Source organism: Dermacentor andersoni, chromosome 5, assembly GCF_023375885.2.
Source record: "Dermacentor andersoni chromosome 5, qqDerAnde1_hic_scaffold, whole genome shotgun sequence".
NCBI classification, from domain to species: Eukaryota; Metazoa; Arthropoda; class Arachnida; order Ixodida; family Ixodidae; genus Dermacentor; species Dermacentor andersoni.
The window spans coordinates 194,006,545-194,027,650 of record NC_092818.1 but is presented as its reverse complement, the minus strand read 5'-3'; positions in this window follow the sequence as shown (position 1 = coordinate 194,027,650).

The following is a 21,106-nucleotide window of genomic DNA, read 5'->3' as shown; positions in this document are numbered from 1 at the left end:
CCAGCTCTTCTGCGACACAAGCTCTTTAACGCTGTCGCGTTAAAATATTAACGCTGGCGTGTGTCCTCCTTCTGTTACGTCAGAATGCGGTGGCGTCTCTTTATCTGTGACTGCTCAACTGCACTTTATTCCTGTATGTTTGTTTCGTTGACGTTACTCATTCTGGTGTTACATAAGCTACAGAAAGAGTAAGCATGTATGGCGTCGTGAAGTGCCACCTTTAATTCCAGCGAGACTGCGTTTGCGTGAGTGCGCACCACATGGAAAGGCTGCGTGTCGCTACTGCGCTTAATTGTGACCACACAAATGGCCGATGTCGTTGACGTCCCATATGGCGCAAGGGCGAACAATAACAAACATGGAACTCGTCAACATCTTATCGGCGACCAACCTACATGCAGTAAGACTCATTTCGGGGTCACAAATACATGTTTGCCGAGTAACTGGTTGCAAAGAGCGGCGTTGACCAGACGTAATAGAGAATGAGATGGAAGTATAGGCGCAAACCGTGGCCAAGCAGCTTTCGCTCACGAAAATCTTTGTGACTGCGGTCTCTACTGGCGCTCGGCACATTGAAGAGAGGTATTCGTATACAAGACATCCTTATTCCTTCTCTGTACACCACAGCTATGCAGCGGCTTCTTTGACGCTTTGAGGAGCCAGTGAAATATAAATAAGGCGGCGACCATTCTTGGTACTGTGCAGATTCTCTCTTGCGCCGTCATCGCGGGCTTACAACGATGCGCCGCTGCCCCGAGACGGCCTATAGCTCCATTCGGTCTTCACTGTGCGGCGTTCGCGCATTCAAACGCCCATCACCGGTGCAGCTGTACGCTGCGAATATCCGGCGCACGGCGGTTGGTCCCGCTCGCCGTAGCGGTAGCTCCTGCCGAAGGAAGCAGCGCACCAATCGATCGACAGTCGCCCTTCCGTGACCGCCATAGGAAACTCGCGCAACAACTTGGAAGTGGTCGTCGGACCGGCCTTATATTGATAGAATGCGTGCGCACCCGCGGACGCCTAATGCTTTTCTTGCATGCTCGCGCGCGGGGTCCTCCGGAGTATTCCTTCTGCGGCGTGGAAAACAATGACCAGGTTAAGAAGCGTTCCGCCTCCCTTTCTTCGGGTCCATCAAATGGGAAGGCTCCCGGTCGCGCAGTCGTTGCTTAACTTGCGAGGCACCCCACACGCGCGCGGAGCTATTACCCGCTTCGACCACAGTGCGTCGAAAACGCGTATCCATGGCGTGGACTGCCGCCACCGCTTCGGTTCCATTGGGCCAGCGCTAATGATGGCGCGTGGGCACATCGCGTGCGATTTTGCGAACAGCGTATACATACGCGCACGGGTGTCCGGCTTGCCTCTGCATGATGGGCGAAACGCGAGCCGAATCGCGCACCGAGTCCAGGGAACGCTTCGCCCTTTCTCATACATGCAACAGCGCGTGCGTTTCGACACACATACACACGCACGTCCCGGTCAACATCACTGCCGCTATAGTTTCGTCATATGAAAGCGTCATATTAGACGAGAAGGCATTCGCGAATCCATGGCGTGTCTGTTGAAAATGCTATAGCTTTCTTATCATCGTTCCGCCACGAATCGAAAGCCAGATCGCAATGAATGCCCATCATTAGAACATTACATTTGGGCTCGTATATATCAGATACAAAACAACATTCTGCCTTCCCATAGTTATGGTTCAACTTCTTCTAATGCACCCAATATTCAATATTTCGGTCCGAACTCATCTAGCACCTCAAGGAATTTTTAAGTAAGGACTATACTCTCTGATTCGCGGGCCTTGCGCGCAAAAGAAAAAAGAAAATTATTTATATCTATATTCGCTCGAATAATTGCGTAGATATTCAGAATGTGCTCATACTAAAAGCTGTGCGCACCACGTGTTCACATAGGATTAAATGTTTGCGCACAATATTTTGTTGTGTGAAGGCAGCGAGCCTTCTCGACCAACAGGGTTGGTATAATGCAAAGGTGCTTTAGGTTGTCGGCCGTTTCATCTGGGGAATCCTAGCGATATTCGGGTAGCAATGAAACTCATTCTACTGGCTAAGAACGAAGAAATACGCATGAAGGAAAAGTGCCTTCAAGGACATTTACAATGAATGTCTGTTCTATGCCTCTTAAAACACATTCTTCGTAGGCAACGTCAGGGATGAAGAGCTTGGAAAACATCGACGAGTTCCACCAAAGGACTGGCGCAAATTGACTATATATTGTGTTCAGATATATTATACATGTGCTGCCGGTGGACACTTTTCACAGAACCTTTCTATCACAATTTTGAACTGCTATTATAGGAGTCATTCTGACACCGTTGTTTGAGAACTGTAACATGTGTCACCTAAAACTGCTTCATAATTCAAACAACAGTGCATGCATGGGTACCATCACCCTGAATGCACGCTTCGCCCGTATACTTCACTGCAGTGAAGGCCTTCTGAACAGCGAAGCCCACCTCATACGCGAGGCGCTGACCGCACTGACACCACTACCATAATCAAGTTATTCAGCCATTGTCACAGTGAATAACGTAGCTTTGCAGATCTAGTGAGCATAAATGAGGTCATCCGCGTACTATCAATATTTCATTATCACTCAATTTCCTGGCCGGTCGAAGTTGATATGTACGCTGTAACGGTGTAACCATGGGCGCTATAACGTAAAACTATTCCAAACTTTTCTATTCCAATTCTGCAATCAGCCCTCCACGATTGGTGAAAAACTTTTTGGACCACCCCCACTTAACCTGTCTGTCACGCGACGTCACAAAAACCGTGATAGCTCCCCATCTGATATGACGTGTACACACTGATTGTGCATGATTTGATCGTACAAAAGAAAAATAGTTACTTATTCGACCCCTTCTCGCCATTCGCCTTCGGCTATTGGCCAAAGTTTTCGGGCTGCACCCACTTCACCTGCCTGTCACGCGACGTCACAAAACCGGAAAAGCTCACCGCGTCAAAGTGACGTGTACGCGTTAAAGATGCATTAATATGCCGAACAAAACTGAATTTTCTTCGGAATAGCCGCAGGCTGCCCCGTTGCGAAAGGAATAAGAGATGGCTGCCGGCGATCGCTCAGGCACTGGCGACTCGCACCTGCCGGAGAGCATGGGTTTAATTGCGTATAATAAAATTTTTTGCGTGGCCGTGTAACGTTTTCGAGCACTTTCGGCACGTTTACTCTTCTTTGCTGAGGATACGTTTCAGCATCATTCTTAAGCTTCCGTTGCATGCCGCCGCGATTTTCGATGATCCACCGCAAGCAAAGTAAGGGAAAGCGGACCAATCGCAGACGCCGGCACCACCCTCTTGATCCGGTTATCGATCTTCAGTGCAATGGCTCGGCCCCACCGAATCCCTCTCCACTTGTGCGTGCTCCTCGCCTCTTGTCACCCAATTAGATAAGACAAGCCGCGCAGTGTAGGCAATGTTATTTGATTTTCAAGCAAACAAAAGTGACCTCCTATGAACGAGGAGAGCGTTTGATTGGTCTGTTCAGACAACCCTGCGGGTGACCGCCCGATCCTTGCGTCAGCAGTTACGCAAATTTGACGTCAGGAGATTGGAATAAAAACATATTGGAATTGTTTTATGCTATAGGGCCCCATGTGGCCACACATACATATTTTAATCTCAGCCTAGGTCTGAAATTCACGGCGAGTCCGAATTATAAACAAATACTATACAGGTAGCTGGTCAGGTCAAATATGTGCACATTCAGATGTTTATGGACTCAAAACGAAGCCCTTGTCTACAGTGCAGCAGGCTTCGCAGTATGGTGAAAAGTCACACCTAAATGACTCGGCATAGCAACTCACTTCCCAGATGTAGGTAGAGTGCACAATGTGCTTTCCCCTGATAAAGTAACGGTTGGAATGCGGCTATAGAGTCGGTCGGTCGGTTTGTTTGTTTGTTACTGCGCAGATAGTGATTGTACGGGCAATGTGCGTTATGCGAGCTAAAGAGAGAGAATAAAGTTTATTCAGAACAGCAGTGGCATTAGCTGCCCTTCTCGCTCGGTCGACGAGCTCGAGCTGGTCATTCGAGTGGGACCTGGACAGCGCCGCCTGGTATTGCTGTGTGGTGGGTGGGATGTGCTTCCGGTACATCTCGATCTGACTACACATATAACGCTATGCCTGAGTTGTGTTAAGCTTTATGTTAATCCGCAATTTTTTCTCTGTGTCTCTGTTTCTTTCTCATTTTGTTTCATTTCTTTACATTTCTTGGTCGCTTGAGTTTATTTTTAACAATTGAGATAGCCGCCGTTTAGTGGCCCAGTTCCCAGGGATCTCATCAATTAACTAATAACAACAAGAGAGTCAATCCACATGGAGTCCACGGTAGTGACGGAGACTTTGCTAGCAATGCTAGCAAGTTGCGGTGGTTTGAGCTTTTAGCTCTGAAGCGAGTGCAGCGGATCTCAATCTACTTTCTTTAGCGTATAGTGCATCAACCAAGGTCCGTGCCCCGACACGACATAATCACGCAGGACAAGGACACTCTACAGCGAACCGGGATTGAACCCCGACATTGGCGAAACAAAGGCCAATCGAGCGAAAGGCGAGTGAGCGAGCATTGGCCAATCGGGAATTGGCGATGGCGACGACACGACCAAGTCGCCGATGAACAAATAACGCGAAATCGCTGCATAGAAAACGTTTATCTAATAATATGGATGATTCACATATGTGATGTTATATTAATTTTATTTATTTAGAGAGCAAGACACCAAAACTCATTTTATTTTGCACGCAGCCTGCACATGCAATGTATAGACAATGTATAGACAGCTGCGAGGCAGCGTGGAACAGTTCATCGAGTGGTCGTTGATCTTGATAAAGGTCCCAAAACAAAAGCGACGGCGTTGTGCCCGACGGTCCTACAAGACGTCCACGCCTTTCCTTGTGGACAAGAGGTCGGATCGCCGATGGCAGTAGGAAAGCCCTCCTTTGCAATGTCCCATTCTTACAGGCAAACAACGCTTTCATGTGTTTTCAGAACGGCTGTATAGTCCATCTTGAAAAATCCGACGCAGGAGCGACGGCGACATAAGAGACAAAGAAAGACGGCATTCTGTGTATGCCTTCGTTTCGCCAAGGCTCGGCCACCGCTAACATTGCCTTCGGCTTCAATTCCTACAGATAACATTGCCATAGGTTGGTGCACTGAGCCCACTGGACGGTGCCAAACGTCTGGGCGCCGGAACTTGGCGCTTCTCTGTTCCGGCCAGCTCACAGCAGCCACGCCTGCACCATCCTTCCGGTTCTCCTGCCGCAGTCCTTTGATTTCTGTTCACGCAGTAAAGCGGCTTTGCGAGCCCGTGTTCGAGTTCATCGCTGCCCATACTTCCTAAACGCAGAAATTTTTAGTGCAGAAACGAATCGCAAATTTTTCCCGAAGAACGCATCTTTTTTCACTGAATTAAACGAGTCTCCCATTTTCAGTTGGAAGAACTGCGTAGAGAAACCGTATACGGGACCTGCAGGTCCTATATAGCCTTGCGTGGACAAAAAAAAAAAAAAATTCCCCTCGCAGAAGTGAGCACCAGTGTCCCGTGCCGATAGCCGAGCTGAGAACAAGAGCGTTGCAGGGCAGGGCGTACAACGTGCGGGCCCCCATCGAGCAAGCGCTAACACAATGGGTCGACGTGGCACGCAGACTAGCCCGCCGATGCCGCCGTGGGAAGACGACAGCTGGCGCTTTTGCGGCACCACTCCGCCGACAGCAAGATGGAGCGCCCCCACAGAGCAAGCGAACGTAGTAGTAGAGCGAAATGCTTATCAGTTCTACATTGGTGGTCCACACCATTCGCCGGGGAGAGCGATCTCTTCGTCATTGTGTGAAATCAGAACTCATGTTCTTTTTCCGATCGTAAGAAAGAGTGCGGTCTTGGAACTTACACTTTCTTAATGTTCAGAGTTCCCCAGAAGTTAAAGGAGGTGTTGTTCGAAAGCGAATTTGTAAAAGAAACGCCGCAGATAGTCACTTCTCTAAACTACGACCAAGTGAAACGCTTTGCCAGCGAGAGGAGTTGAAAGCCGCGCCTTGAAACACTTTTAAAAGCAGCCGTGAAGATACAGGTCGACCAAAATTGATGAAAGCTTTACAGAGAGAGTACGAACACGTGCAGCGCCACCAGTGGCGTAGCCAGAAATTTCGTTCGGGGGGGGGAGGGCTCACGTTGCAGCTCGGCCTCCTGCTTAAGAGGAAGCTTTAGCTCGAGTGCTCCTATTTAAATACATGCAGAAGGGGAATTCGTTTTTCCCTGCAACCACTACACCAAATTTTACGAGGTCTGTTGCATTTAAAAGAAAAAGTTTAATTCTAGTGACTGCTGGTTTAGAATTTTTCATTTAGGTGGTCAATTCTTTATTAAAAATTGGCCAAAATCACAAAATTTCAGAAAACGAAACTATCAAGTTTAAGACTCTTTGACTCAACAATGAAAAATGATATCACAATTCTGTGAATTGCATCTAATAGTACATCTACAGCGGACAAAATAGATATGTTACATATGAATTTCAAAAAAATTTAGTTTTGTGGAAATACAGTTTTTGCAGAACCCTTGTACACAACGTAACCAATTCACGTAAGATACAAGTTGACATAGCAAACTTGTCCGCTTTGACTGTTATAATAGATGCCGTTTACAGAACCGCAATATCAGTTCTTCATGCATAGCTATTAGTTTGTAAACGTCGTGCTTCTATTTTTTCAAAACTTTCGAATTTTTCAAAATATTTTAAACAAAATTCCGGCACTAAATCGATGTTTTGTTTACAACAGACACTAGGATTTAACTCTCTCTTTCAAATGCAACAAATTTCAATAAAAGCGATTAGCAGAATTATCTCAGAAAAGCGTTTCTGCGTTTTACATGTATTTGAATAGGCCGTGTCGGATTGGGCCCGAGCTAAAGCTTCTTCTTAAACAATTTGTCGAGGGATCAAATACATGAATAATAACTGCATTGCCATTGCCACAGATGCTGCAAACAAATTCTTGGACGCTACGCACTGCCAAAACAAGTAAAATATGTATTTTTTCATAAAAGAATATACTCGTAGTGCCGAAAATTGTGCCCAATATAACTGATATCAATGCTTCCATATTTTTTGTCTGTGTATTAAATAAAGAAAATATCACACGAACTTTAGAACTATATCAGTTCGAAACCAGGAAAGCAGTGCGTGCCACTGATATGAAAAATGAAAAGGCAATGAAATGAGCAAGTTGAGGACAAATATGTTAATGAAACTTTGTCATTCAAGAACCGTGTTTACATTCTTGTATATATGCAATGGCCAATGAAAAATCTCAATGACGCTGTCGTTTGTTCGAATGTATTACGCAGGAGCAGCTGCCCCCTGTCGTGTATCGTGAGTAATTGCACCGAAGTTATAGTCGCGACAGAGAGCACGTATAAAAAAGCAGGAGTTCTGCAAGATATACGAGGGCAAGTCAAATGAATGTGAGCCAATGCGAATATGTGACAAACGGGGTACTTTATTAAAGAGTTGTCTTCATGAGAATTTAGACATTTGTCCCATTGACTAACGAGCCGCGTGATTCCCGTCTTATAAAACTCCTTGGGTTGCTGCTTTAAAGTCTGTAACTGACTCTTTCACGTCATCGTCTGGCACGAATCTGGTTCCCTTGAGCTGTTTTTTTTTCGGTTGCCCCAAAATGTGGAAGTGGGGACAGGCACTGTCGTGGAACAAGATGACCCCATTCGTCCATTTTCCACGTTGTTTGTTCTTGATTGCGACACGCTGCCGTTCCCGCGTTTCACAATATAAGAAACAATTGATAGTATCTCAAGATTTAGCAAATTCTATTACTAATGGCCCCTGACGATCGAAAAAAAAGTCAACACCTTTACGGCGGAAATGACGGCCTTTGCGTTGTTTGGGCGTGGTAAATTCGAATGTTTCCACTGTGAGCTTTGCCGTCGTGTTTCAGGCTCGTGACCATGGCTCGTCCCCGATCATAATTGCAGACAAGAAGTCGTCACAACCCTCATTGTGATACCGGATCAGATGAGTCAAGGCAGCGCGAAACTTCTCCGTCTTCTCGCGGTGGATCAAAATCTTGGGGATTGTTACGTTTCGCCTACAACGCGCGGTAATGCCGGCGCGGATGCAACGGACGCCGGGGCTTTGTTCAAAGCGGCGGACATTTTGGGCCCGTCCGACGCCGCCGCAACGCCTACCCGCCAAGCGTGTCCAGGCGTGTTTCAGTGCCACGTGTCTTCGTGTGTGTGTGTGTGTGCCCACGCTTGTCAAAGCGCGGCATCAGGGGAGCGGAGCTCCCCAAGTGAAGGTTGGCGATGCGTCACTACACTCGGTTCAGCAGGTCCCTCGGCTCGACAGTTCGCGCCGTCGTGGGGTCATGCTCCGCCGTCCCGTGACCTTCATCCCGTGACCTTCATCCCGTGACCTTCTCTTTTGGACCGCGACGCCGAGGGTATAAGAGCAGCTGCCCCCGGACGCCAGGAGAGAGGCTCCGATCTGTACTGTTGAGTTACGTGCTCTCCCGTCTCTCCACTTCGGTCGAACTGACCGGCCGCTCTTTTGCTATGTTAGAATAAACAAGTTGTTCTGTTACCAGTCTTCTCATGCTTTGCCGGGACCTTCGGATGCTTCCAGTGCCCCAGGCCGCCAGGCCAACGCTACCCTTGGGGCTTGCGACCCATTGGCAATAACGGGCGTCAACACCGAGACCCCAACAACTCGTGCCAGCGGTGCGATTACTACATCTGGTTGCCAGCGGTGAGATCGCGACAACGGAGGCCAGCAGCGAAGAGATGCGGTTGACTGTATGCTGAGCAGCACAACGACCATCCGGGAGCAGTGCAACGAGCCCTGTGTGATGACTGGTTGCCTGCAGCGGAACGACTGCGCTGAAGTCTTGGCTGCAAGGTTTGGTGAGTGCGGGACTTTCTTCTTCTGAGTTTTGCCAGGCTTTTGTTAGTGTTAGAAACAGAGCTGGTAATTGTGGTTGTCGTTGCTACCGGGTTAGTTTGCGGCAAGACAATAGTAGGCAGTAGAGAAAGCAGCATTCAGAGCAGCCATGGATTTGAAGTCGTTGCGCAAACCGATATTGCTGGAGCTTGCAAGAGAGTTGGGTCTGGATGTCTCAGACAAACTCAGAAAACCAGAACTGCTAAGGGCTATTCTTGAGTTAGAAGCTGAGGATGACGAGCTGTCGGAATGCCTTGAGACCATTGAGGAGAGGGAGCGTGAACTTAAAGAACAGAAAGAGAAAGATGAGCGTGAACTTAAAGAACAAAAAGAAAAAGAAAAAGAAGAGCGCGACCGTCAACACGCTTTGGAAATGAAGCGTCTCGAGTTAGAGATGGAACGCGCTCGTAATGGAAGTCAGGCACACGGTGCAGGAGAACGAGTATTGTTCAAAATGACTGACCTGATGCGGCCGTTTAAGCTTGGAGAGGACATTGGTTTGTTCCTGGTTAACTTTGAGCGAACGTGCGAGAAGCAGGGGTTCTCTCGGGAAACGTGGCCACAGCGCTTGCTCACTTTGCTACCCGGCGAGGCGGCCGACGTAGTCGCTCGCTTGGAGAGAGAGGAGGCAGAGGATTTCGAGAAAGTGAAATCGAGTCTGCTAAAGAAGTACAGGCTGTCAGCGGAGGCGTTTCGTCGGAAGTTCCGGGAAAACGAGAAAGGCAGAAGTGAGTCATATACAGAGTTTGCGTACAGGCTTATGTCAAACATGCAGGAGTGGCTCAAAGAAGAGAAAGCGTTTGGTGACCACGAGAAAGTTCTGCAGTGTTTCGGGCTAGAACAGTTTTATAGTCGGTTACCTGAGAACGTGCGGTACTGGGTCTTGGATAGGCCAGACGTTAGTACGGTGGCTAGAGCCGCTGAGCTAGCCGAGGAGTTTGTGACGCGTCGGGCTCGTGGAGCTAAGGACGGTCAAAAGGGTGAATTTGGCTCCAAGTTTGAGAGGCCAAAGTTCACGCCCATGAGAGCAAAGGGGGACACACGTAGTTCGGATGCGAGTGAAAGCAGTCCGACCGAACGTAAGGAGACGGCGGCAACCGAAGCCGAACGCAGAAAGCGGTTCGAGACGAGGCAAGCGCGCGTTTGTTATACGTGCCAGAAGCCGGGTCACTTTTCGGCGCAGTGTCCAGAAACAAAAACACAAGTCGTGTTTTTGTCTATATGCAGCACTGACGAGAACATGAAGCTTCTCGAGCCTTACATGCGAGACCTCCTCGTGAACGGGAAAGAGTGCCGAGTGCTTCGCGATTCCGCAGCTACAATGGATGTAGTTCACCCCTCTTACGTAGAACCCGATATGTTCACGGGCGAGTGCGCATGGATCAAGCAAGCAGTGGAAGCTCATAGCGTGTGTCTGCCGGTAGCAAAAGTGCTTATTGAAGGACCTTTCGGAGCACTTGAGACGGAGGCCGCAGTGTCATCTATGCTGCCCCCCCAGTACCCGTACTTATTTTCGAACAGGTCCGATTACCTCCTGCGCGAGAAGGGGCTTTTGTTTGGTGAGGCTAGCGTTCAGGCCTTAACCAGATCGAAGGTTCGGGAGCTCGCTGCAAAGGCGGTAGTTGCGGGGCCGACGTTGTTGAACGATGAGAAAGGGTCAGAGGCGCAGCAAGCTAGTATTCAGAGCACGCCCGAACGGGATAAAATTGAGCCTGTAGCGTTAAAGGCACCAGATACTGGAGAGGAAATTCCCGATGCGGGAAAGTTAGAAGAGCTTCCGGTCGAGCTTCCGGGACTAGGCTCAGTGACGAACAGGAAAGACACCGATCAAGTCATTAGTGACTTAATAAGTAAAGCATCGCTGTCGCCTGAGCAGAAAACAGAACTACACCAGCTCTTACAAGAGTTTCAAGGTCTGTTCTCTGAGAGGCCTGGTAGGACTTCTGTCCTTACTCATGACATAGAACTTACCTCCCCAGAGCCAGTACGATCCAAGGCGTACCGGGTGTCACCCCGCCAGAGCGATATTATAGAGGCTGAGGTAAAGAAAATGCTACAGCTCGGTGTTATTGAAGCGGGTGAGAGTGATTATACCTCCCCTTTGATTTTAGTTGAGGTACCGGGCAAGGAACCTCGTCCTTGCGTCGACTACCGCAGGCTTAATTCCATCACTAAGGATCAAATTTATCCGATCCCTAACATCGAGGAGCGCCTTGAGAGAGTGAGTAGCGCTCAGTTTATTTCCACCCTAGATCTTGTCAGGGGTTATTGGCAGGTTCCACTTACAGAAGAGGCTAGTAGGTATGCGGCGTTCATTTCACCAATGGGGACATTCCGTCCTAAAGTTTTGAGTTTTGGTTTGAAGAACGCGCCATACTGCTTTTCAAGCCTCATGGATAAAGTGTTGCGGGGACAGCAAGAATTCGCTTTACCGTATCTAGACGACGTAGCGATATTCTCCGCATCCTGGCCTGAGCATATGGCGCACTTGCGGGCAGTGCTAACCCGCCTGCGCGATGCGGGCTTGACAGTCAAAGCTCCCAAGTGCCAGTTAGCACAGGCCGAGGTTGTCTACCTCGGACACGTGATTGGTCGGGGTCGTCGCCGCCCCTCTGAAATAAAGGTGGCCGCTGTGCGAGACTTCCCGCAACCGCGCACGAAGACCGATATTCGGTCGTTCTTAGGTGTCGCCGGCTACTATCAGAGGTACATCCCCAGGTACTCTGATATCGCGGCTCCCTTGACGGATGCTCTAAGAAAGACAGAGCCGCAAACAGTCGTCTGGGATGAGACGAAGGAAAGAGCTTTTAGCGCCCTAAAGAGCGCCCTAACAAGCCAGCCTGTGCTACGATCGCCCGACTACACAAAAGGGTTCGTTGTTCAGTGTGATGCTAGTGAGCGAGGCATGGGCGTTGTACTGTGCCAACGGGAAAATGGAGAAGTAGAACACCCCGTCCTGTATGCTAGTCGTAAGCTGACCAGTCGTGAGCAGGCGTATAGCGCCACCGAGAAAGAGTGTGCGTGTATCGTGTGGGCCGTTCAGAAATTGTCATGTTACCTAGCCGGCTCGAGGTTTATCATTGAAACGGATCACTGCCCTCTCCAATGGCTGCAGACCATCTCTCCCAAAAATGGCCGCCTCCTGCGCTGGAGCCTCGCTTTGCAACAATATTCCTTTGAGGTGCGTTACAAAAAGGGGAGTCTCAACGGTAACGCCGATGGCTTAAGTCGAAGCCCCTAACGTGGGAATCAGCCTCAAAATTGCTTGTTACTGATGTTTTTCTTCCTGAGGCAGGATTTTTTTTAACTTATTGCTTTTGTGTAGTGTTTCAAAGTGATGATGTGCTTTCTAGTGCAATTTTTCGATTTGTGGACGCGTTCTGAGTGCTGCTAAACTACTGTAAGGAACTAGGCAGCAGTAAAAAAGGGGAAAGAGCCTGGCAGGGCTTAGTGAGGGTTGTGCCGTGCTTGCTGACTGAGCGGTTGACTTGTGGCGTGGTTCTAACGCTTGCCGGAAACGAGAACAAAAATGTCAACTCTCCCGAAGTCACTTTGCAGTGTCCTGTGTGCACCTGAACGTGAGAACGAGGCCTTCTCTGTACGCTGCGCTCAAGAAACGCCCAAGGACGCCCAACTTCGGTTATGAGCATCATCGAGCGACATCCCTCCGGACAGCGGATGCAGTCCCCTGACCTTCGGGATCTCCTTCCCCCGGCGGGGCGGTCTGTTACGTTTCGCCTACAACGCGCGGTAATGCCGGCGCGGATGCAACGGACGCCGGGGCTTTGTTCAAAGCGGCGGACATTTTGGGCCCGTCCGACGCCGCCGCAACGCCTACCCGCCAAGCGTGTCCAGGCGTGTTTCAGTGCCACGTGTCTTCGTGTGTGTGTGTGTGTGCCCACGCTTGTCAAAGCGCGGCATCAGGGGAGCGGAGCTCCCCAAGTGAAGGTTGGCGATGCGTCACTACACTCGGTTCAGCAGGTCCCTCGGCTCGACAGTTCGCGCCGTCGTGGGGTCATGCTCCGCCGTCCCGTGACCTTCATCCCGTGACCTTCATCCCGTGACCTTCTCTTTTGGACCGCGACGCCGAGGGTATAAGAGCAGCTGCCCCCGGACGCCAGGAGAGAGGCTCCGATCTGTACTGTTGAGTTACGTGCTCTCCCGTCTCTCCACTTCGGTCGAACTGACCGGCCGCTCTTTTGCTATGTTAGAATAAACAAGTTGTTCTGTTACCAGTCTTCTCATGCTTTGCCGGGACCTTCGGATGCTTCCAGTGCCCCAGGCCGCCAGGCCAACGCTACCCTTGGGGCTTGCGACCCATTGGCAATAACGGGCGTCAACACCGAGACCCCAACAACTCGTGCCAGCGGTGCGATTACTACAGGATCCATTGCGCACACAAGAGCCGATAACCGAGGTGCTCATGAATTATGGCGTGAACCGAACCGTGACTGATGTTCAGGCGGTCTGCCAGTTCATCGATGCTTATCCTCCGTTCTTGTCTCATCAGCTCATGAACCTTTTAAATTATGTGGGGGATGATTGCACGATGGTTTTGGCCCGGTCTTGGAATGTGTTTGCAACTTTTCCGTCCTTCTTTGAACCGTTTGCTCCAACGCTTCACAGTGGTCAATGAAATGCAATATTCAACGTACACGGCAGCCATGCGGCGACTAATTTCTTTTTGGGAAACACCTTCAGCTTTAAAAACTTCGCGACACCCAGCTGTTCAACTTTTGAAGTGTCCATTAAGTCACGCAACCATATTCAACCCAGTGTATGAGAGCATTAAAGAATATTTATCCTCACACCTGCGTGTCACTTTTGTAAATGAGACATGCCGCTCTCCTACGCGCATGCCTCGCAGATAATGAACCGAACCATTATTGCGCGGTTAGGGTAGGATCACTTTCATTTGACTCGCCCTCGTGCATTAGAAATGCAAAGATACAATGGGATATACAAATGCGAAAATACGGCTTGATAAAGGACAAAAAAGTGTCACTGGAAACAAAGTTAACTGCATGTCTACACAAAACCTCGCAACAAGATATTTAAGTATACGCATAAGTCTCCAATGAGTCTGCGTATGTAAGAAAAACTAACTGTATATAATGCGTCAAAAAAGGCAAATAAACACGTTGCGCAATCATAGATTCACAGAATCCTAGATTCCGCCCCCATTCCATCCACTCCCCCCGATGTATCGCGCGCGACGGAAGGCGGCGCGCTTGCTCCCCGCTTTTCTCCTTTGTGCACACAAGACTGAGTCACCATCGTCGGCTGACCCATTCCACCCCCCCACCTCCCCCCCCCCCCCTACGCTTTCACTCGCACATACAGCACGCGGCGCGCAGTTACGATGTTATTGCCCTTGGACTTTATACGAAACATGAGGATGACGGTGGCGGCAGGAATGCGCCTGGAATGTCCATATAATTGCTATCGCAATAATATAATAAACGTATCCGGCAACTGACGCGTCCCGTCGCCCATTACTTTCCGCGAAAGAAGTAACAAAATCGAACTTTCACCATGCGACAACTCGCTGCGGCGGCACAATTTTTTTTTTTTTTTCTATGGGGCGGGGGCACCGATATGAAAAAATAAGGACGCATAGGAAAGTATGTTGGCCAGAATCGAATGCCTACTTTGGGCACCTAATGGGGCTACGGAAGGAATACCGAAGAAGACATGAGACGCTTGGTCCACTGAGAACTATACGCATACTGCTCAGTATCCTACACCGGCGAAACAAGACTTTCCGGAGAGGTTCCACTGAAGCGAACGCGGTGCAATCCTTCGAGTCCCCACAGTGATGGCGGCGAGCGACCATTGTTTTTTTTTTTCTCGTCTGCTAGTCAGAAAGCGTCCAAAACTCTGCCAGGCGAAAATCCACTCGGCCAGAGCAAACCGAATGCGCACCGAAGTGCGCCGCGCGGTGGTCGGGGCAATACGAGAAAAACGTACGTATGCACTCTGGCTGGCTCTGACAGCCCGCGGGTAGGGTAGCGAGAACAAAAAAAAAAACAAAAAAAAATGAAGAGGCTCAATGTGTCCTCGCGAATAAAAGTCAAAGTAGAAAAAATAAATAAGAACGTAGTTACTTTGGCTGGCTTTAGTGTCTTGACATGGATGTTCTGGCGTAGGTTAAAGAAAAATTGATATTTTTTTATGTGACATGACGACACAAATGAACCACCACAACGCTTTGCCTCATTGGGCCTCGCTGCGTGCTTTCTCAACTTGTTTGCTAGTGTGTTGATTTGGCTTGTCTCGTTGTATGTTCCGATGTAAGACTTTAGGAAAGTCAATGGACCTTTGGCGTCAAATGTTTATAACAACATTAAACCCACAATGTTCCGCAATTGAATATCTAAAGCACAACTTTGGAAATGTCAATGCACCTTTCACATCAAGAGCTTATGAGATTTATGCCCATAAAGTTTCGCAATTGATATCCATGCACTGCATAGATTCCGCGGCCTGAGCGAGATGCCGTGGCGAGCCCGCTCGCTATCAAAACGCCCTTGAAACTTTGTGGTCGGATGCGGCTGCTTGCGTTATGCGACTCCCGGTGCATGGGCGTTGCCGCGAAATCCAGCCCGAGTTCGCAATCTTCGTGGTTAAATGTCTTTTCGAGCGCCAAAAAGACATTCTAGACAAAATCCAGAATGAATTCCGGCACCGGGCGACGCTTTGGTCGGCGGTGCATTGACAGCACGAAAAAATTTCGGGGGGGGGGGGGGGGGGCTGAAGCCCCATAAGCCTCCCCCTCCCCCTGGCTACGCCCCTGAGCGCCACCGATAGATTCGTGCCAGAACGTCGTCGGGGCATGCAGTCATTACAGACAATGCGTGAAATTAGAAGTCATGCTTTTCATGATTATAACCGTATTTTCTAAATGAAACACGTTTCTCGGTTTTCTCATATAAGCGTTACGAGATAAAATGCTTGAGAAGCTTCAACAAGTAGCACTACACCATCTATGCTCAAATGAAATATAGGAGATGTGTAAGAAAAAAGCACTGTCCTTTGTGTACATGCACGGTCAGAAGAACTGTCAACCAGCGTTGTCTACTTTGACCGGGTAGCGCCAAATCATTTGTCTAGCTTCCGGCAAACAAAATCTAGCTTCCATGGAAAAAGTTACTTCACAGGACTGCGTATACGTGTACGTAGGATAACTCATGTGAGGGAAAGTAAATGTTAGAGGCAAGTGCGCTGCGCAGGTCAAAGCAATGAACACAGGCAAAACATAAAGCTTATGTCAGTGACAACATTTATAGTGCGAAATTGATGCAATTTGAGCACCCGCAAGGAGCTGTGTGTGTTTCATGATTTTAATTGAAAGACAGCGGTTTCAAAAAAAAAAAAAGAAGTGACTAATAACAAAGTTTTTAAATATAGATCTACATTCCCTGCAGTTAACTATATAACCAATAAGTGAAGTATCATCTTCTAGTTCTACCTATTATTCATGGCCAGTGCACAGAAATATTGGTATTTTCGGGATTTGCCTAAATAAGCGCATAGTCTCCTAATAGAACATTTCACTATCAAGATGAGAAACTAGATGAAAAGAAAAAGGGGGAAAGAAATAACGCACGGTAACTACAGTGAAAATACGGGATTTGCTAAGGGGAAATTGAACTTGAGGAAGAAGAAATTGGCTCACATTAAATTCTCTGCTTAGAGTCCACACCGGTGACATCATGTGAAGTCTCAAAAAACCTCCGAAAGGCTGCGCTATAGGCTTGAACAACAGAAACCCCACTTTGAAAGATACACACCGGATGTAGTTCGTTGTAGTGTGTTTTCAGGAGCGGCAAAAGCTCAGTGCATACAAGGAACTAACTATACAGTGACTGGTTTCCAACGGCTCAAGATCAATGGCAAAATCTGCACGCACGCAGTGCCTATATAATTTACACGTGAACGTCCATTAGTCCCACCAGTGTCGTGTATACATTACTAATCACAATGGCTGTTGCCGCGTTGTGCGGCTCTTAAAGACGTGCCAGAAAATCGACATGAATGCGGCCCCGAAATGCCAAAAGTGTGGGATATATAGAGAGAGCAAATATCTGCTCAGACACTAAAATGTCAAAGAAAGAAAGGAAGAAAGAAAGCTAAAGTTGAGTGAGCTGCACGCGAGCTACATTAAAGAGGGTGCGTCACGTAAGGCCCACGTTCAAGATTTCAGTAGCATTCTTCCGGGGTCTGAAGAGCCCAGCGAGACATCGCACCTTCCTATGTACCCCATGCGCTGTATACAGGGTGTTCCAGCGAACCCTTTCAAATGTATTTATTTTTAAGTTGCCTTTGGTAGATAGCAAAATTCTAGTCCATTAGCTGGCCTACTCGACTAGGCGTACACACCTCACAAAAAAATTGAAATGCATAATCGACTAATTAAAAAAATTACTAATTAAGTTCTAACTAATTACGTTAAGACATATATTGCAATTTACATATTCTAGCGGATGAGACTGCTATGCATATTCGCTTTAAAATAATTGTGCGGATGACACCATTTATGAGATATGCGCCGTCAAATTTGCGGTAAAAATGCGCTGTCGTTTCACTTACTCTCTTAACAAAACGTTTTCTGCATTGAAGCATAAAAGTAACTGGAACGCCAAGACGTTTCTCCGGAAAGTTCGGGAAATTATATCTCGAAACTGGCGTCATCCTGCGAATTCGTTCCGCCTTGCGAACTCCCCGGCTAGAATTTCTAAATTGCAATATGTGCCATAAGGTAATCAGTTAAAAATTATTAGTTAATTTTTTTAATTAGTCAATTATGCATTTCAATTTCTTGCGCTAGTATTGTGCGCCTCTTCGAGTAGACTAGCTCATGGGCTAGAATTGTACTACCTCCATAGGCAATTTTCCAAATTTTTTCAATGTGTTCGCTGAGACACCCGGCATCCCGGAGTCGTATACGTATCCCCACCTTCTGTCGCCCTTGCCTCTTACTATTTTAATTCGAGACATTCTTGATCTACGTCAATCTGTGTTTTGAATTTTTTAAGTTGGCGAGTGTACGTTTATCCAGCCATGTTCTTTCCTCGACAGACGAGTTTTCGTCAAACCCTATTCTTGATCTACCTCTTGCGTCGTCATGTGGGTATCCTGCACACCGCAGCTGGTTGTGTTGTGAGGTGCTTCGCCTTGACGTTATCCTCTCTCGTGCACACTGACAGCGCGTCTTGCTCAGCGCTGTGGTAGTTCGAAACACAGACAACTCGGAGCCATTAAAAAGAGAAACAGTGGCGATGGATCTGATATAGAAGATGGGAACGAAAAGCCAATAGTAAGGTGAATCGGTTCTGTGGAAGCTTTTTCAATTTCAGTTCCATTTCATTTTTTCTGTTTTTCATTCAAAAATATCCACAGAGTTTGTACAATATCACAAAATGTAGTACCTTGCTTCTGAGGCCCCAGCTTGCAGCCTGCGGACAAGAACATAGTGGACCAAATATTTACAAGGTGGAATCTAAATATCTCGATATTCCTTAAGAGAGAGAGAGAGAGAAATCCGCAGGCAATTAGGCACATTGTAATGTAATGCGAATATATGTCCAGCTGGTGGGAGCGTTATGGATAACGATCGAGATCAACAAGGGACGACTGCAGTATTGTAAGAGAAAGAAAAGGATTTTATATTCCACGCACAGATGAAATCGGTGTAAGCGAAGCTTTTATGGCGAACAGGACAAAAACGGCGCATCACGATAAGAAACGCGCAGCGATTGTCGCCGACGAACGCGTCTCGTAACCTGCCTGGTGATCAATCGCGGTGGCGTACCTTGCAGATCAAAAGTGAGAGTTATTAAGGGACAGTATTCTCGACGGATCACTTCCGTTGATACGATCTTTTTTGCGAGATTGTGTGTGTTTCTGCACTGGGACATTGTCAAATTCCGCCATATTGTCAAATTCTGTAATGGATGCATTTTGAGCCAATCATAGAGCCCCAGAGAGCTGCTACAGCCATATTCCACCATATCTGATATATGGCGGCCAAATGTTATATTTGACAGTAAGGCGGTGTTTGACGACGTCCAGAATAGCGCCCCCGGAGGCGTCGAAGCAGGCGGCCGAAAGCGTTCTTATCTCTGTGAGGATATAGTGAGTTTGCACAGTGCCAGAAACGCTGTTTGCTGGAACCGCATGACGTGCTACGAAAACGCGACGCGGCGGCAATCGTTGCAGTCAGTGAGTTCCATCGCTTGTGCTGGGCAGAACATGTGGTTAAGTTATACGCTATACGCGTAGTGGATGGATGGATGGATGGATGGATGAATGGATGGATGGATGGATGGATGGATGGATGGATGGATGGATGGATGGATGGATGGATGGATGGATGGATGGATGGGTGGGTGGGTGGGTGGATGGATGGATGGATGGATGGATGGATGGATGGATGGATGGATGGATGGATGGATGGATGGATGGATGGATACAATACATCATCATCATCATTAGCCTAGTTACGCCCACTGCAGGGCAAAGGCCTCTCCCATACTTCTCCAACTACCCCGGTCATGTACTAATTGTGGCCATGTTGTCCCTGCAAACGTCTTAATGTCATCTGCCCACCTAACTCTCTGCCGCCCCCTGCTACGCTTCCCTTCTCTTGGAATCCAGTCCGTAGCTCTTAGTGACCATCGGTTATCTTCCCTCCTCATTACATGTCCGGCCCATGCCCATTTCTTTTTCTTGATTTCAACTAAGATGTCGTTTACCCGCGTTTGTTGCCTCACCCAATCTGCTCTTTTCTTATCCCTTAACGTTACACCCATCATTCTTCTTTCCATAGCTCGTTGCGTCGTTCTCAATTTCAGCAGAACCCTTTTCGTAAGCCTCCAGGTTTCTGCCCCATATGTGAGTACTGGTAACACACAGCTGTTGTACACTTTCCTTTTGAGGGATAGTGGCAACCTACTGTTCATGATTTGAGAATGCCTGCCAAACGCACCCCAACCCATTCTTATTCTTCTGGTTATTTCAGTCTCATGATCCGGATCCGTGGTCACTACCTGCCCTAAGTAGATATATTCCCTTACCACTTCCAGTGTTTCGCTACCTATCGTAAACTGCTGTTCTCTTCCGAGACTGTTAAACAGTACTTTAGTTTTCTGCAGATTAATTTTCAGACCCACCCTTCTGCTTTGCCTCTCCAGGTCAGTGAGCATGCATTGCAATTGGTCTCCTGAGTTACTAAGCAAGGCAATATCATCAGCGAATCGCAAGTTGCTAAGGTATTCTCCATCAACTTTTATCCCCAATTCTTCCCACTCCAGGCCTCTGAATACCTCCTGTAAACATGCTGTGAATAGCATTGGAGATATCGTATCTCCCTGTCTGACGCCTTTCTTTATAGGGATTTTGTTGCTTTCTTTGTGGAGGACTACGGTGGCTGTGGAGCCGCTATAGATATCTTCCAGTATTTTTACATATGGCTCATCTACACCCTGATTCCGTAATGCCTCCATGACTGCTGAGGTTTCGACTGAATCAAACGCTTTCTCGTAATCAATGAAAGCTATATATAAGGGTTGGTTATATTCTGCACATTTCTCTATCACTTGATTGATAGTGTGAATATGGTCTATTGTTGAGTAGCCTTTACGGAATCCTGCCTGGTCCTTTGGTTGACAGAAGTCTAAGGTGTTCCTGATTCTATTTGCGATTACCTTAGTAAATACTTTGTAGGCAACGGACAGTAAGCTGATCGGTCTATAATTTTTCAAGTCTTTGGCGTCTCCTTTCTTATGGATTAGGATTATGTTAGCGTTCTTCCAAGATTCCGGTACGCTCGAGGTTATGAGGCATTGCGTATACAGGGTGGCCAGTTTCTCTAGAACAATCTGACCACCATCCTTCAACAAATCTGCTGTTACCTGATCCTCCCCAGCTGCCTTCCCCCTTTGCATAGCTCCTAAGGCTTTCTTTACTTCTTCTGGCGTTACCTGTGGGATTTCGAATTCCTCTAGGCTATTCTCTCTTCCACTATCGTCGTGGGTGCCACTGGTACTGTATAAATCTCTATAGAACTCCTCAGCCACTTGAACTATCTCGTCCATATTAGTAACG